At 51.3% G+C, this 18,699-nt stretch overlaps 1 protein-coding gene and 1 pseudogene across 1 annotated transcript in view; both read left to right on the top strand.

Moving 5' to 3' along the window:
• ARPC2 (actin related protein 2/3 complex subunit 2) overlaps nucleotides 1-18,699 on the top strand; it is an 870,481-nt gene that overhangs the window by 632,103 nt on the left and 219,679 nt on the right. The gene's annotated exons all lie outside the window — the stretch shown is intronic.
• LOC126932293 (C-X-C chemokine receptor type 1-like) lies at nucleotides 1,546-17,987 on the top strand (annotated as a pseudogene).

Raw genomic sequence — 18,699 nt, 5'->3', positions numbered from 1 at the left:
AGCTGGGACGACAGGCGTGCGCCTCCATGCCCAGCTAATTTTTTGTGTTTTTAGTAGAGACTGGGTTTCATCATGTTGGCCAGGCTGGTCTCGAACTCCTGACCTCAGGTGATCTGGCCACCTCAGCCTCCCAAAGTGCCGGGATTACAGGTGTGAGCCCCTGCTCCTGGCCTAGCTGCGTACTTTAAAATCCATTGTTGTGTTTGCTGAGGCAAGGCCCCCCACAGGCTTCTCCCTGCCATTGGCAGAGTGCAGTGGCGATACTAAGGCAGACCCCTGCCTGGGAGACACAGGATTTCTTTTTTTTAATTGGTTTTTTATGTTTTTAATTTCTATCATTTAGAGATCCCCCAGGCTGGAGTGCAATGGTGCAATCATAGCTCACTGCAGCCGCAAACTCCTGGGTTCAAGTGAGCCTCCCGTCTCAGCCTGCCGGGTAGCTGGGATGACAGGTGTGATCATCTCACTGGCACTAGGGACAGTCTTTCTAGATCAACTTCACCTCCACGTTCCCTGTTGACTTTGCTGAACTCCCCTTGGAGTGCAGTGAGGTTAGGATGCTTCCCCCAGGCCTCTTTTCCTCTCTCCTCCCCTTGGGGTCAGGTTTACATTGCAGTGTGAGGCTCTCCCAGCCTCCCCTAGCTCTTTCATTTCAAAATCAGGCTTTTCCCCTAGTAAAATCCTCCATTCTATCCTATCTTGTTTCTCAGAGGACTTAGACTAAATCCCTTAGATAATGATACCACCAATAGTAACATCTTGATTAAGAGCTATCAATATGTCCCACCCTGTACTAAATGCTTTTAGGACAGTGGAGGAAACCAAGGCACAGAGAGGTTACATAAGATCTTCATCAACACACAGCCCTTAAGTGGCCAAGCCCAAGTGGAACTCAGTGTAAGCTCGAAGGCTGCTTGTACACCTACTCCCTCACACTATAACACAGATGCCAGCCATCCCTACCGCCTGCCTTCTGGGGGAAGAAAGAGGGTAGAAAAGTGACTTGAGGCTCCTGAGGAGTGGACAAGACAGACTCACAAGAAGACACAGATGGAGCATGAGAGTGACGGAAGGAGAGAAAGGAGGCAGACAGGAGACCAGGATAGACCAGGAGCAGAGCCCGATCTGGCCCCGAGAATCCTGACCCCGCAAGCAAAAGCCCCTCTACCTCCCCAGGGCAGGGCCAGGTTGGAATATTGGACCCAAGGAAGCAGTAGAGAAAGGAAAAGGTGGCTGTAGGGCACTTTCCCACCCAACCACTTCTGGCCATCCTTGGCCAAACGCTCCCCATCCCCCACCTCCCTCCAGCCCTTTCCCCACCCACTGCGTATGTCAGGAGGCTGCACCACAGGTGCCCCTCACAGCACCCAGGTCAGAAGACTCCAGCTCAACTCATCCCTCCCCTCCTCTCCATCCAACCCCTCAAGGGTAGGGTGGACATGCCTAGTCTGGGTCCAGGGTCCCAAGAAAGCCAGGCTGTGCCCTGCCCATTCCCCAAGGGAGTGATGTCTGGACGGGCAGCAGGTGAAATTGAGCCAAGAGGACATGGCGGAGGGCCAGCCACGAGGTGAGCTCTTGGCTCAGATCCTGGCCTGGCGGGTTTAAGTTCTTGGGGCTACTGGCTGGGGTGTTGAGGGCTTGGTGGAGGATAAGTCAGGGAGGAGGAACGGCAGCTGGCTTCCAGGGGTCCACGAAGGGAGGAGAGGCTTCACGGTAAACACAATACCTGTACTGCACCCCCCCCACCCCGCCCCAACCAAACGCACACACACACTCATTCCCTTTTGGCCCAGCCATGTGAGAAACGCCCACCGGCTGTTCCAGTAACCCTACACCCGCCTGTCGTCTTCCAACCGTGAGCCAGGGATACTTTAAAACATCAGTCCCTCTCTCGGGGGCCTTTCAGGGACTCCTTGGCCTACACATAAGTGTAAAGCCCAAACTCTTCAGCTTGGCATTCAAGGCCCTTTGCATGCAGACCCACCTCTTTCCCAGCTTCTGATCCTGCCTCTCCCCCGACCCTACTCTGCACCCACACTTAACCACTCCACACCCTGAAAGGGCCACATGCTTCTAGCACCTCTGCGCCTGACCGAAATGGCCTTGCCTCTCCCTCTGGGTAGGTGAACTCCTGCTCAAACTTGTTAGGAACTGGTTCAAAGTGTCGCCTCCTCTGGGAGGGCTTTCCAGACTGTCCCAAGCAGAACAGGCCAGTCCCTGCTCTAGAACCAGGTGACAGCCCTGGGCACAGTGTCTCAGGGTGATGTGTTGGACCCTCTGCCTCCCGCACTGACCTCCCAGGAGAGGATGGAGTAGAGATGGCATATGTATGCATGGGGCTTGGCAGAGGTGAGGGGACGGTGGGAGAGAGGAAAGGTGCATGGCTCAAGGATGGAGGGGGGATGGAGAAAGGGAAGGTGGCAGATGAGTGGAGGAAGAGCTGAGCAGCAAGGCAGAGGGGCTGAAAGGTGAGCAGACAGGTGAGGATTCAGAGGCTTCGCCAGTGCACAGCCAGCATCCACCCAGAGGCTGCAGGCTGGGTCAGAGGACTCTAAGGAATCAGGAGACTCCAGGCCACCCTAGATCCCTCTCAGTTTCAGCCATGGCAGGAGGAGGTGGGTGAAGTGGGATTTGATGGCAACGCTCAGAAGTTCCTGGGAAGGGATGCTGGCAGGAATGCCAAGACCAGCTAGCCCAGAGGACACCCCTCTCCAGCATCCTGGTGACTGCCACCTCTGCCAGCCCCAGCTGGTCACCAGGCTCTTAAGTCCTTTCTCATGCTCTTCCAACCTCAAAAAGTCCTTCTGTCAGTTGACTTCACCTGACCCTGTACACATTCCTATCTGACTTCCAGCCATGCGTGAGCTGGCCCCCACTGGCCTTACTCCAACCCCCATCTCCACACCTGCACCCCCCTGCTGGGTGCCCAGAGAAGCTCAGGCTCAGGTGGAGCCCCGGGCGCAGGGAAAGCCACTATTTCCCAGACAGAACAGCTCCATCCCGTACAGCAGCCCACCCAGGCCTCTCACCACCATCCTCTTGCATTTGCCCTATCTGCATTCTCTCTCCTGTCTGTGGGATCTCTACCTGTCTGCCCCTCACCATTCATCCAGTCATCCCTTGGGCAACCTTTATTGAGTATCCAGATGTCCCAGGTCCTTTGCTAAGTTCCTGGGATGCCAGGCTCACTGAAGCTTGGCACTGGCCTGAAAACCCTGGCTCGTGGACTTACCGGGGAGACACACTTTAAACAGACAGCAGCAGAAGCACTCAGCACTCTCATATCCCAGGCCAGAAAGGAACCCTAGGGCTTGGGGTCTGCCATTCCCTATCCCTGGGGTAGATTTGCAGCTTCCTGCTCTGGGCTTTACAGCTACTCAGGCTAGGAGGCAGAAGGGCTGGCCAAAAGCACCAGGCTGGGGTCTTGGGGGTAGAGGTGAATTTAAAAATCAGAGCTGGGACAGTCAGCAAGGGGACCTGGCCCCTAAGCATAGCCTGGGTCCCCTTTCCTCCCCACTCCTTGGCCTCTCTGCAGATGGCAGCCTACACTTCCCACTCACAGGCTGCGGCCCCTCTGGGGTCTGCCTTAGCTTGCCTGCCCTTGGCACCAGGCTCTGTCCCAGTGCCAGGAGCCCTGGGCAAGTTCATACATCAAACAAGGAGGCAGTGGCTGGCTTCTTGCCCTTCTGGAAAGAGCAAACAAATAGAGGGTGTGGCCCTATCTTCAGCCTCACACCCCCTACCCATGCTAGGGACCCAAGCCTGCCTCCAGAGGGTGGGTAAGAGAGGTGATCGGTGGACCCCCACCCACCCCACTCCAAAGCAGGACTCCAGAGCTTCTTCCTCCTTTCCCTCCTGAGGCCCACCAGGCCTGGGGACAAGTGAATTGAGAAGAATCATTACAAAGGGACATAAGAGGGTGCTAGAGAATCTTCTCCCATCCCCAAGGCATCCCTCACCCCCATCGTCAAAATGCTGAAGTTCTCCCTTCAAATGATTCCTTTGATTCCAAGACACTCGGGTCTTCCAGAGACATCATCGAAATGGAGGGATACATATACCGAACAGAAATCTGAGTTCATGATCTTCAAAAGACATGCATGAAAGTGTTCTTAGCAGTCTATTCACAGTAGCCCAAAACTAGAAACAACTCGAATGCCTGTCAATAGCAGAATGGATAAATCGCCAGCGTGTCTTCACACAGTGGGATGCTGTCCAGCAATGAGAAGGAACGCTCGAAACCACACCCGGAAATGTAGATAAAATTCACAACCATGATATTGAGCACAAAAGAATACATATGATGTGCTCCACTGATTACAAGTGCCTTCCATTTATTAGACATTCTAGAACAGGCAACTCCCTGTGGTTAGAAGTCGGGATCGCGAGCTGCCCTCCGAGGGGGATTAGTGACTGGAAGGGGCAGGAGGCACATTCTGAGAGCTGGCACTGTTCTGTTTCCAGACTCTGCGTGCCAGGTATGTGAGTACATGCGTGTTTTCAGTCAGCAGGAAGTTCGTACACTTTTCTGTGTTTATGAAATATTTCAACACACTAATACAAATACCTTGACAGCCACCATCTCTGTGAGATGAGAGGGGTTATTTTCAACTTCCTCCTGCAAGTTGGAAGAAGTTCCTTCCACAAGTTCCTTCCACATGCAAGCCATCTCCATGTCCAGTCCTTTCTCCCAAGTTAGTCATGGCCCCACTCAGCCCTCTCCCTGACCAACCGTCTCTAACCCTGACCACTCAGCACCTCCTGCAGACGGCTGCCCCGCCTCCCAGGCACCTTGCTTTGACTCTCACCCTCCCAATCCATATACATACAGCATTCGTGCAAGGGCTCCCAGGGATCGAGGAGCAGCCAGGGAAAGCCTTTGTCCACTTCTGTAACAGGTCCCGGCTCTTCTGCATCCCAGGACCTTCAGGTGTGCTGCTCCGACCACCTGGAATGCTTCTTCCTCCCAGCTGCTCTTGCTTCGGCTCCTCGCTCAGATGCCACTTCCTTCACCTTCCCGGTGCAATCCCTCTGGGATCCTTACCCGTCACATCCTGAACTTGGCCTCCATAGCACTGTCTCCAGTCATGCATTTCTCTGTGCAACGACTTGTTTGCAGTCTGTTCCACCTCTCCCACTGGATTGACAACCCCCTGAGGGCAAGGACCTGGGCTGTCTGCTTTCTACCCTATCCCCAGCCCCAAGCTCCATGCCTGGCCTATAGCTGACGCTCAAAAATGCTTGCATCAGTGTTGAATAAACGAATGGCCTTACAGGCAGCCTCTGGGGAAAGCAGTAGTTGCATCTGGGGATGAAACCCTCACTTATCTGGACCCGGGACTCCTGGGATGTGGTCCCAGTGCCGACACTCACTTCTAGTGTGACCTTGGGCAAGTCACACTGAGGACCCCTACTCTGGTCCTCAGTGTGCTGGTTTGAAATGCAGGGGGTGGATAAATCAGGGCTATAGTGGGGCTTGAAGAAATATATGACATTGTGTATGTTTGCACAGTGGCTAAGTGTGTGTCTGTGTGTCAGTGTGTGTGTGAGACTGTGTGTAAGCGTGTGTGTACGAGTGTGTGTGTCAGCATGTGTATGAGTGTGTGAGTATATGTGTGAGCACGTGTGTGTGTGAGCATGTGTGTGAACTGTGTGTATGAGTATGTATGAGTGTGAGTGTGTGTGTATGTCAGTGTGTGAGCATGTCTGTGTGTATGAGTGTGTGTGTGAGCATGTCTGTGTATGAGTGTATGAGTGTGTATGTGTTGAGCGTGAGCATGTCTGTGTGTGTATGAGTGAGTGTCTTGTGTGTGAGTGTGCCTGTGGGTGTATGAGTGTGTGTGAGTGTGTCTGTGTGTGAGTGTATGAGTGTGTGTGTTGTGTGTGAGCGTGTCTATTTGAGTGTGTATGAGTGTGAGAGTGTATGCGTGAGCGTGTCTGTGTGAGTGTGTATGAGTGTGAGAGTGTGTGTTGTGTGTATGTGTGCATATGAGTGTGTGTCTTGGGTGAGTGTGTGAGTGTGCCTGTGTGTGCGTGTCTGTGTTCATGTCTGTGTGTGAGTGTATGAGTGTGTGTGTTGCGTGTGAGCATGTGTGTATGTGTGTGTTGTGTGTGAGTGTGCCTGTGTGTGTATGTCTTGTGTGTGTGTGAGTGTGCCTGTGTGCATAAGTGTGTGTGTCTGTGTGCATGAGTGTGTGTGAGAGCATGTCTGTGTGTGACCGTATGAGTGCGTGTGTGTGTGTGAGCGTGTCTGTGTGTGTATGAGTGTGTCTTGCATGAGTGTGTGAGTGTGCCTGTGTGTGTGTGTGTGTGTGTGTGTACCTTCTCCCTAGCAAGAGCACCCATAGGTTACACATCAGATTCTCAAAGGGATCTGTGTCCTCAAAAGACTCAGAAGCACTAAGATCCTTTTCAGCTCTGGGGTCTCTGATGCTACATAACAAGAGAGAGAGGAAGAGGAGGTCATCCAACCCATGGGGGAGGGAGTCAGGCCAGATCCTAGAACTTCCAAAAGGGGTGCAGGTCGCACAACAGGCATGCAGAGGAGGCTGCAGGACCAGGCCCCGGGAGAACTTCTAACTTAGTGAGTCTCCGGGCTGAAAGAAGCAGAGCCAGAAGAGCTGACTGCAGAACAGAAGAGGCAACAACAGCCCGGAGTCTGCTCCCCACTGCTCCCGCCCCATCCACAAGCACCCACTTGTCCTGGGATACAGCAGAGAGCAAGGAGGCATGACTGGCACCCAGAGATGCCCGCCAGGCCCCTTGGCACCCAGAAGGCTTGGCGGGAGGGCTCAGGAGGGTGCCAAGCCCAGCCTCTTGCTCCTGAGGCTGACATGTGGGACCATAGGAGGGGTCAGGGTGCAGGGCAGTTGTGGGACCGAGATAGGCCACCTGGGAGGGGCAGAGCCCACAGCTGCAGGCACTGACAACCCAGAGCTGGACTTGGAAGCCTAAGAGCCAAGACATGCACCCTCTCGAAGCCAAGGAGAGCAGCAGGAGCCAAAAGCTGGCCAGGGGAGAAAGAGGAGTGGGCAATGAGGGCTGGGGGACAAGGCAGTCCAGGAGAAGGAGGAGGACAGTCTGCTCGTGGAGGAGGAGGCAGCATGACAGGGGAAAGGGGCGATGTGGCCTGGGTAGGAGAGGGGTGTGCTGAGGGGACAGGAGAATATCGAGGCTGGGTGTGGACACAGGCAGCAGGAGCTCAGGCTGTGGCTCAGGGAGAGACACTGGGCCTATGGCAGGACCTGGGGCAGGAATGGGGGGGGTGTCTGCAGCAGGACTGGCATTAGGAGTGCCCTGGCAGGCAGCCCAGATGTCTGGGTAGCCACTGAACCCTGGCTCCTGAGGGGATCAGCACCCAGGAGATGTTTATCCACCCCAAGAACGAGGGTGTCACCCCTCCTCTAGTGAGGGCCCAGGTGATGGGTGCAGGCTGCTCTTCCCTAAGCCCCTGAAGCGGGGAGCCCCGAGCAGCAGCAACCCCCACTGGAGCCAGAGTCGGGGCACAGCAGCTGGGATGGAGCTTGATCCCCACAGATAGAGGAGGGAGGGAGTCACAGGCGAGCTCCAGGCTCTCCCAAGAGGCCTCTCAGAAACCAGCTCATCTGATGCAGACAGACACTCATCCCCATCCCTGTCCCTGCCACTGTCACACAGCGGCACACACACCCTCCCCTCCTTCTCCCCTTGATCATCCACCTCCAGAGCCCAGGCTCCTCCCTCCATCTCAGCCCCACTGCCTGTCCCTGTCCCTGCCCCACCTCACCTGGCCCAATAGGCACCCGCCCCATGTCAAAGGTGACTGTGTGGGAGGTGGGGAGGCAGCGACACGGGTGAAGAAAGAAGACCCACCAACAGTGAGTCCTGAGGTCACAGGGACCTAGAGAGGAATTACCCATCCCTGGTGACCCCAAACACCTCCTCCTACTCTCCCAGGGAGAAACCAGCACCACACCTATACCAGGCCTAGTGGTTCCCTGGCAGACACCTCCTCCAGAACAGACACCTGCCTCCCAGCTCAGACCTGTCCCCATTGCCAGGTCAGCTCTCCGCTTGCTAGTCTCTGAGACTTACCCAGCACAGAGAAGGCAGGGGTGAGAGGCCAGCTGTCCCCACCATCCTTGGGCAGTTCTTGTTCCAGTGGCCCCCACCCTCTTAACTCCAGAGCCCTCTAAATCAAGGGACACCGCCAGAGCTGCCCTTTGGCCCAGCGCAAGGAAGATTAACCATTTCCCTACCTTGCCCCAGCACTCCGGGCCTGCCCCTCTTGGATGGCTTCTAAACCAACCTCACCCAAGCTATTTGTCCTTCTAGGAGTCAGGTCCTATATCACCCTCTTCCCAAGGGCACAAGAGACCCAGGGGAGCCCTCCACCCAACTGGAGGACCCTTCACCCGGTCCTGGTCCTGCCTCCCCCTTGGTCTACCTGCCTTCCCACACTTCCCAAGCGGACTGGCACTGTCCTGGGTTGGCTTCTTACCTGTGTCAGGTGCCCTGGGCTCTGCCAACCGCCAGCTCCCGACTCGGGGCATCCTCCCTCACCCATTCCCGCAGCCCCGACCTGAAGCAGTAGCTGCCTTCTCTCCGCACAGGCCAAACCCCGAGGCTCCCAGCACCCAGCCCGCGCCGAGGCCCAGGGACTTCCCGAGGGCTGGGGACCGCAGGGTGGCCCGGGTCGCAGCTCTTCGCAGCACACCAGGCTCACAGTTCAGCCCATCCGGCCTGGCGCCCGGCGGGACGCGGGAGCCCCAGGAGCCGGCCCGCCCCCAGCCCTTGCTACAGCTCAGCCCCGAGCGCCTGCGACATTGGCAGGGGAGCAGCAACGCCCCCCAGTCTGGCCCCGACACAGTCCCTGCCTTTACGGCCAGCAGCAACAGGAGCCCCCATTGTGGGGTCTGATGAGGGTCTGCAATACCGATCCCGGACACAGCCAGTGATGAAGCCGACCTCAGGGAGGGAGGAAGAGAGGGTGGCAATGGTAGAGTCCTCGGGACAGGAACTTCAGACTGTCTGACTTGGGGGGCAGGGTGAGAAACACACCAAGAACATGACAGAGGGACAGGGAGAAGATAAAGGGAGACAATGAGGAAGAGGCAGAGATGAGGGACAGAGATGGGGACGCAGCCTCAGCATAGGGGATATAGGTGCAGGACCGAGCCCAGGGCAGAAACTCTGGGGCATCCCTGGTGCTGGTTTTTAGATGCGGTTCCTGGGGTTTGTGAAAGCAGCCGTCCTCCCAGGCCCCTGCTCCGCTTCCCCGATACTAGCCTCTGGGGCAGCCCAGCCTGGAGAAACGAGGACCCGGCATGGAAAGACCCCAGCCTCAAGGAGGCAGAGCACAGCGAGGATGGGAGGCCCCAGCCCACGTGGGAAACCCGCCTGGCCCATTACTGGGCACAGGATCTCACTGGTGGTCTCACATCCATCCTTTTGGGAATGGGATCAGGACTAGGGGGTCGGCACTGGTAACCAGCACTCACGGGGACCGCTCAGCTCACTAAGGTGGAGAGAGGAAGGAGGAGCGTGGTGGGAACCTCGCCCTCTCCTCCCCACCCTGGAGCGCCGCCTCACAGCCCAACCAAACAATACGGAAGAAACAAGCACAGGAACAGCAGCTGCGGAGCTCCACGGCCTCCCTCTGCCCCCTGGTGGCGAGAAGGAAGAAAAGCAGGAGCAAGTGCTGAAAACGAAAAGGAAACTAGCAGCAGTCCCCACTAACCACAATGGATCAGCCCTCATTTGGCCAACAGGTGACTCTACCCCAGGCCGGCCTGAGGACCCATTTCCCATCTCACTATTCTGCCCCAGTGCCCTGGATCCTGCCTCTACCACTTCTTCCCTGCAGCGTCTTCGGTTCCCCCACCGCTGTGAGCCAGGTTCCCCCTCCAGGCTGCTGGGCTGAGACTGAGTCACTTCTTCCCAGGCTGTAAATCCTGGGACAGCTCTGCAAGGCACTGTCACTAGGGAGGGGCTCAGGCAGCAGAGCCGCGCTCTCGTACCCCAGCCAGCCAGGCTCTCCTGGGTGAGTAGCAGGGAGACCCTGGAACTTACGGGGACAGAAGGGGAGTGATACCAGGAGCCAGGGAAGATAAATTTCACACAGGATCTGGGCTGGAAGAGGCTGCCGAGACCATCAGTCCAATCCTTGGTCTACAGGTGGGGAAACTGAGGCTCAAGGAAGGTGAGTGATTTGCCCGAGATCACACAGTGAGTGCGTAACCAGGCCAGGATGGAGACCCAGGTCTCTGGACTTCTGACCCCATCCTCCCTAAATCCCATGTCCCACCCACCTCCCTCATTTACCTCCGTTTCTCTCTCCCCTCCCCTCCACTGTGTCCCACTGCTGCACCACTGCCACCCCACTCCAAACTCCAGCAGCCGCAGCCTGGGAGGCAGGACACCTGGGTTTTCCACTCCATACCTGGTCTTGACTAGGATCTCAGAATAAGGCCACCAGCTGTCAAGGCCACAATGTTCCTCCCTGGGCCCCAGGACCCATCGGGAGGAGAAGAGGATGAGATCCCCCTGGAGAGAAAAGCAGTATTAAAACCAGGCGCCCTGCTCCGCACACACACGCAGCATCTGCTCAGGCCCAGCCCTGGGGCTGCACTTTACTTCTGCACCCTCTCCTCAAAGAACACACATTTTCCACTCAGCTGGGGCCCAGGGAACAATGAGTGGGTGTCTCGAGGAGGATGAGTACCCAGGCAAGGCTGAGGGCACCCCATGGAGAAGGAGGGGACACCCCCAGCCTAGTGTCCACATGACATGAGCCCTCACAGGGTCACTTACACCAAGTCAGGGCCCAGAACACGGGCCTTTTGGGCACACAGACCTGAGTTCAAATCCTGGGTACCTCTGTGATGTTGGATAAAAATCTTACCTTCTCTGTGCCCCAGGTTCCCCTCTAGCCTCCCAGGGTTATGTGGGGATTGAATGGGACAAAGATGTTAAACAATTAGCACAGTGTCATCACCCGGGGACTGCTCAATCGGTGGAGGCCACACCTTCATATTCACATGCTGGCCTACAAGATAGAGCTGGGATTTTCTCCCCACTGGGTAACTTGCTGTGTGGCTGGAGATAAGTCTTTCCCTCTACAGACTTTCCCTCTGTAAGCTCTACATCCTCCTTTGTATAAGGAGAGAGCTGGGCAGTGAGACTCAGGGTCCTTCCTGGGCTCACAGTCCAAGTCACAGGGAATCACATTACCTAGCATCCCATGACTGGGTTAAATTAGAACAGGGGGGTGAGAACGAGTGAGTCTAGAAATCTAACTCTATAAAAGGAACAACAGGTCCAATTTGAACAAACAGGTGAGTTAGGGATGCTGCTAAGGTTAGCCACTGGGTGGCCTAAAGGATCTCTTAGGTCGTGTACAACTTTGGGTTTAATATGACAGAACCAACACTCCCTCAAGTTACCCAGAGAAGCTACTGGCTGTGAAATCCTAATTACAGCATAATGCTGCCAAGTGAAAGGGGTAGACATAAGCAAGGAGAAATTAAGAAAGGTAAGAGACTCGTTACGATGAGGAATCTTCTTCAGTGTTTTGGAGGAAACTGTCCACAGTGTGAAGTCATCAACTTCTCACTCTGGTTTGCAGTTTAAATGTCTCTGGTTATGGCATCAGGTATTTTGGTATCTCTGCATGGCACACACATCAGGCATGAAGGTTCTCCCTTGAAATTTACACCAAGTTGCCCAGCTCCAGCTTATAAGGCTTCAAGAACAGGGCAGTTCTTGTTCTTTGTAATTCCATGGGAGAAAATTGGATTGGAGGAATCTAGAAGGAGTCAAGATCCAGTCCAGTCTACAGGTAGATAATAAACTGAGGCTGGGCACGGTGGCTCACACCTGTAATACCAGCACTTTGGAAGGCCAAGGCAGGCAGATCACTTGAGGTCAGGAGTTCAAGACCAGCCTGAACAACATAGTGAAACCCCATCTCTACTAAAAATACAAAAAATTAGCTGGGCGTTGTGGTGTGTACCTGTAATTCCAGCTACTCAAGAGGCTGAGGCAGGAGAATGGCGTGAACCCGCGAGGTGGAGGTTGCAGTGAGTGGAGATAGCACCACTGCAGTCCAGCCTAGGCAACAGCACACAACTCCATCTCAAAAAAAAAAGATAATAACTGAAAAACAATGAGCAGAGCTACAATCTAATAACAGGCACACTATAATTTTTCTTCTGAAACATAATTTTTCTCTCTACAGTCACTCTCATTTCTATCCAAGATAATCAAAGTAAGACTAATTTATTTGCAAAATAAGTTTAGTCTCATCAAACACAGCCTGACTAATTAAATAAATGCAGCAAACATAGTAATCGACCACAGAGGTTTTCTTTTAAAGCTTGCTTTGTTGGAACTTTTGATAAGAAATCTCAAATTGGATTTTTTAAAACCTCTTGAGGCTAGAAAGCCAAACCAAAGCAGACTTCAGACTTCACCAGCAATACCTATAGATTCCTTCTCTGGACATTTTCAAATATGACATCCCAGTCAATGCCCTAGTAGTATAGCCAGTACTGTCAATATATCCTGTTATAAAGAGAGCCGATTCCTATTGAACGGAAACAAATAACTATATTACCATACAAACAAGAATATTCACAAATAGTTTCTGAATTCTGGAAGGATCCTATATGGAGAAAAAGTAAATGTTTCCATTTTTGTTCACAAAAGTACATTTGGCCAAATTGCTGTAATCTATAGATAGTTTAAAAGAAAAAGAAAAAGTTTCATAAACTATAGCAAACAAAATATTTAAAGAACCAGCAAAATTTCAAATAAAAATTCATAAAAAACATTATCCTCCTCAGTTCATTTAACCTCATGTAATTAACTTTGTTCTGCTTGATCTTGATTAGAAGTTTCATAATAGCATCTGTTTCTTCAGTAGGGTTATGGAAATTCTTACCCAGTCCAATGCTATGATCGTAAAGTTACCAAAAACCTATACTTGTCAGAGTCCTTTCCATGAATCTCCTTGAACATATAACACCTTAGAATTATAGCTGCTTGAAAAAAAGTTTTCAGAAAAACACCAGAAAAAATCAATTAATTGTGGAAAACATGTCTTGAAATGGCCATGGTTAAAGACCTTATTTGTGTTTATTATGATGATGCAACTCAGAAGGAAATTTGGGCATCAGAGACATAGACAGAGCTGAGTTTGCTTTTGCAAAGTGCTCCATCGGTAAAAATGCAACAGTTTTGGGTGATTCATGGTGAATCTGTTTTCATTTTAATCATTACATATTCATTTTAAATTAAATTAACAAAAGTGAATCGATTTAAAGAATATTACCCTTCAGCAGACATGGCCAAAATGTGAAAGGTGGTTTAGAGATAATGGAAGTTTGGAAGACCCCAAATTAGATGATCGTGTTATCAGTGAAGAGTGCCCTCAGCTGCTAGTAACAAAAACCTAACTCCCAGTGGCTTAAAAACAGCGGGTGAGGGGGTTTTTGGCGGTGTTATTTTACACATAACATTTGCTAATGTTGGTTGGGGGCTCAGCAATGTCCAAGGCTGGCTGCCCTCTTTCTGATTCATTTGCCCTTTTCCTCATGGCCCCATGATGGTTGCTGCAGCTCTAGCAGTCACAAGCAAAAGGAAAGAAAAGGGAGAGAGGGTGCCAAGCAGTGTCTTTCTTTCTTTTTGGTAGGAAAAGCAAGAGTTTTCCCAGAGCTCCCAGCAGCCTTCTCCTTGACCTTCATTAGCCAAAATCATATCCTTGGCCACTGCTAGGTGTAAAGAAGGCTGGGAGAGTAGGCAATAGATTGCATAACTGGTTTAAACCATCCTCATCCAATGGCGGTTCTATCAGTGAGTAAGGAAGGGGCATCACAGCACGATAAACCAACATCAGTAAAAGCAAACTGAGAGTGGCTGCTGTCTCTTTAAACTTCCTGTCACTATTTATACATGAAAAGAGAACCCAGCAGCAGAGTATGACCTACCTTTAAAAATAGGCTTGCCAGTGGCAGAATTGTAGGCATTTGTGGCATGATAAATTTGACATTTGTGGTAAGGCAAGATTTACACTTCCATTAGAGGGTGGTTGAGAAGGAACAATGACAGGCAGACCAGGTGGGCTGTGTAGAAGTGAAGCTTTCAGGCATACCTGTGGTATGAGTGTGTGACCAAAAGCAGTAGACAATGAATCGCACTGGTGACACGTGATCCATGAATCACAGTAGAAATGTCTCCCATTATTTATTTCCACAACCGTTGGTTGAGCACTTATTATAGTCCCTGAAAGAGAACACAAAGATGAATGGAAGAGAATTCTTGCTCACAGGCTGGGAGAGGGCGGACTTGCAAACACATCATTGCAGTATAGTGGGGTTCATGTTATAATGGAGAATTGATGAAGGTGCCAGAAGACTCAAGCCAGGGGACAGACATTACCTGCCGGGGGAAGTTAAGGCAGGTTCCAGGAGAAGCCATTCTCCATTACTGAGATAGGGGCAGCAGTGACCTTGACCCCAGCTCTTCCATTCGTGGACTGCCCCAGCTCTATGGTCTCTCTGCTAACCATCCAGACTCTGGGAGTGGCCTATGCCCCAGCCTCAGAGCCATTTAAATCAACCGGTCATTGGCACTGGTTGTGCAAAAGAATGGCTAGCAGCAAAGGAGCATTCATTTTCCCTTCAAATCACCACCAGACTACCTCAAAGAAGCCTGTAAAATAAGTAAAGATTGTGTACCTGTTGTCCAAACACAGCTCAAGTGCAGCCCTCCACCTCCTTCCCACTGGATTGCCCCCAATTTGCTCATAGAGAGGACTCCTTCTGAAGTCTCTGCTGTAAAGCCAAATCCTTCCCCCTTTCTTCTTACCAGACAGTTGCAAGCTTTCACAGGTGATCTACCAGGGAATTTAGGAATAAACAAATGGAAATAAATTCAAGAAAAGGAAAAGAATAAAAATGATCATCCATAGAGTGGAGAATTCAGATAATGGATCCTCAACCCCAGCTCCACACCTGGGACTCCCGCTTGGTCATATGGACCCTGGCAGTCTCTAATCACAAGTCTGTGATCCCTTGACTTAACTGTTCTTCTCCAGATGTAGACATGGGTGGGGCTCAGAAGGGAGGTGTCGTCTGACTTGGTTTCCTTATTTCCCTTTATTCATCAAGTGCCCTCTAGCTGTTAAGTCACTCTGATCCCTGAGCTGCAGCTCCTACAGTTGGACACACCTGGCTGGGGCCTTAGGTTGGAAATCACCTTTGCTTACTGGGATTTTCTTTGGGGTAGGATGGCTTGGCTTGACTTTATTTTAGAAAACGTGTTCATTTCTGTGGGACCTGAGGATTTCTGATAAACTGGCTGCCCTCCTCCTCCCTTATGACCACGTACTAAACTCTGACTTCATACATGGAAGTAGGTGAAGAGGCCACAACCTCCTCCTCCCCTCTTTTTATACCTCGCCGTTTTGTGGGAAGAGGCTGACAGTTTTCCAATTTGATGTTTATTGCTTTGCCCTAAGACTTTGTCTTTGGTGAAAATGCAAATACTGGTAGGGAGGGAACGTACTAAAATGTGTGTATCTGAGTGAACTTATCATAGATCTTCAGGCCTGGCAGCAAATGAGAGGTGGATGACTCTGTCTTCCTCGATTTGCAGATGAGAAGACTGAAATCTATAGGGGTATGAGACCCCACTCAAGGTCATAAGACTTATAATGGTAGAATCATGATAGAACGAGAACTAGATGCTAGATGCCCTTACAACCAATCTAAGTAATTTTCCAAAGGCTTTCAAATGGTTCACTAGAGAACCCTGGGGCTTTGAGGGGCTTTTTAGGGGTCATTTGTGTTGGGAGATCAGCAAACCCTCCCCTACAGCAGCTCGGCTTTTGTCTATTTCACATATTGGGCTTCTGGGAAATTTTTGTTTCAGCAAAATGCTTCACAATAGGAAAATACTTGAAAAGTCTTGAATGACTCTGTAGATTTTGGGGGTAAATTCAAGGACCAAGATTGAGGCTTTATCCTCTCAAATGGCTAAAATTCCTTTAAACAGAGAACAAGGCTTAAAATACAGGTTAACGCAAGGTGCTGCTACCACTTCCTTCACCTAGTAAATTTTAAGAATCAGGGAGAACATAGGAAAGGAAATAATAGAAGGGGTCACCTGGGAACAGGTTTGCCTTCTTGCATTTTGCTTAGCACTGGCCCTTCCCTGAATGTCCAAGACTAACCTGGTCCCCCTATCCGAATGCACAGACACAGCTGAGGATAGAGAAGGCTAAAGAGGGACAGAGGTAGAGACGTAGGCCGAGAGGATGCAATTGTAGGTTGAGCTAGGGCTAAGGCGTTTTCCCCGTATTCCATCTTACTCCATACTCAGGCCAGGCCTTGGAGTTATGGAAGGTGGAGAACACTGGGAAGCCAACCTCCAAGAAGCCCAGGTTGGAGGCAAAGGAGGAAGGTGAGCTCTAGTTGCCAAACCAACAGGGAAGCAAAGGATATCCCAGTAACTGCTCTCACATCCTTGATGAGAGTGCCTTGAATCCAAGCTACTAAATCACATTTCCTTCCATCTAACCTTCCAGTTAGATCAAACCACGACTGAAACTGAAGAAGATACGGAATATTACAGACTCATGGATGTGGTTTGGTGAGGAGCATTCATCACTGACATGCCACCTACAGCAAAAGATTACAGCCCCTGTAGACTAGAAACTGAGACACTCAACAAGTATGTTGTGGTTGTTACCTATGCCCTAGTGTTCCTAGTGAGCCTGCTGGGAAATTCCCTGGTGGTGCTGGTCATCTTATACAGCAATGTTGGCCGCTTCATCACTAATGTCTACCTGCTGAACCCAGCCTTAGTCAACCTACTCTTTGCCCTGATCTTGCCCATCTGGGCCACGTCCAAGGTGAATGGCTGGATTTTTGCACACCCCTGTGCAAGGTGGTCTCACTCCTGAAGGAAGTCAACTTCTATAGTGGTATTCTACTACTGTCCTGCATCAGCATGGACTGTTACCAGCCCATTGTCCATGCCACTTGTACACTGATCCAGAAGCATCACTTGGTCAAGATTGTTTGTTGGCTGGGCGCAGTGGCTCATGTCTGTAATCCCAGCACTTTCGGACGCCAAGGCAGACAGATCACCTGAGGTCAGGAGTTCGAGAGCAGCCTGGCCAACATGGTGAAACCCCATCTGTACTAAATATGCAAAAATATTAGCCGGGTGTGGTGGCACCCGCCTGTAGTCTCAGCTACTTAGAGGCTGAGGCAAAAGAATCACTTGAACCCAAGAGGCAGAGGTTGCAGTGAGCCTCACACTTTTGTCTTCATCGTGCCGCTGCTGGTCATGCTGTTCTGACACAGATTCACCCTGTGCATGCTATTTAAGGCCCACATGGGGCAGAAGCACCAGGCCATGAGGGTCATCTTTGCTGTTGTCCTCATCTTCCTGCTCTACTGGCTCCCCTACCACCTGGTCCTGCTCGCAGACACCCTCATGAGGAGCCGGGTGATCAAGGAGATCTGTGAGCACCACAATGACATTGGCCAGGACCTGGATGCCACTGAGATTCTGGGCATCCTTCACAGCTGCCTCAACCCCCTCATCTACGCCTTCATTGGCCAGAAGTTTTGCCATGGATTCCCCAAGATCCTGGCCATGCATGGCCTGGTCAGTAAGGAGTTCTTGGTACGTCATCACGTTACCTCCTACACTTCTTCCTCTGTCAATGTCTCTTCCAACCTCTGAAAACCATCGACGAAGGAATATCTTCTCATAAGGAAAGAATAACCAACACCCTGAGGTTGTATATGGAAGGCGGTCTGGCTGTGGACAGGCACTGTCTGGGTTTTGGGGGGACACTAGAGGATGTGGGGAAGTTAGGAACTGGTGTCTTCAGGGATCATGCCAACCTTCTGAAGAGCTGCTGAGGTACCTCCAAGGACCAGCCTTTGCAGCTCCATGGAAAGGAAGCACCAGCATTTCTATTGAACGTTGCATCTTTATCCCACTAACTGGCTAATTAATTCAGTTTTTTAAGCTAGTTTGACTTCCATTTCTATCATTTGACATCAGAAGAGCCCTGACATTGTCAGTCCTTACATGGGACGTTTTTACACAGATGAAACTAAACCACAAAGGCAAACTTGCTAGGTGGACAGCAGAAAACTGAAAGAGGAGAGGACAGACGAGAGGAGCTTTGAGCAGATGGTGAGCAAATGAGCTGTGGTCTCTTCAGCATGCGTTCATTCCTGTGATCATTATTTATTGAGCATTTAATAGGCTCCAGGCACCAAGGACATAGAGTGAACAAACTGACAGGGCCCTGTCTCCAAGGAGGGAAAACAGACTAGGAAAGAACTGCAACTCATGGAAAGCATTTTGGGAGGGAGGGGCGAGCTCTCTCTTGGAGCTCCTCATCGTCTTCTTCCAACCTGGACAGTGCCTCTCCGTGCCTACTCTTCTTCCCCAAATTGATTTGGCTATATTTCTAGATAAATTTTAGACACTGCTTATCAATTTCTGTATAATATCCAACTAGGATTTGGATTTGGATTGTATAGAATCCATAGATCAAGTTAGAGAAAATTGACATCTTAACGGTATTGAGTCTCCCAGTCTATGAGCACAGTATCTTTCTCCATATATTTAGGTCTGAAATATAATAAAATTTTAAAGAGTTTATTCAAGCAAACAACAGCTCATGAACTG

Source organism: Macaca thibetana, chromosome 12 (genome assembly GCF_024542745.1).
Source record: "Macaca thibetana thibetana isolate TM-01 chromosome 12, ASM2454274v1, whole genome shotgun sequence".
In the NCBI taxonomy this organism is placed as follows: Eukaryota; Metazoa; Chordata; class Mammalia; order Primates; family Cercopithecidae; genus Macaca; species Macaca thibetana.
The sequence above is the reverse complement of the archived record's forward strand: the minus strand, read 5'-3'. Positions and strand labels throughout refer to the sequence as shown.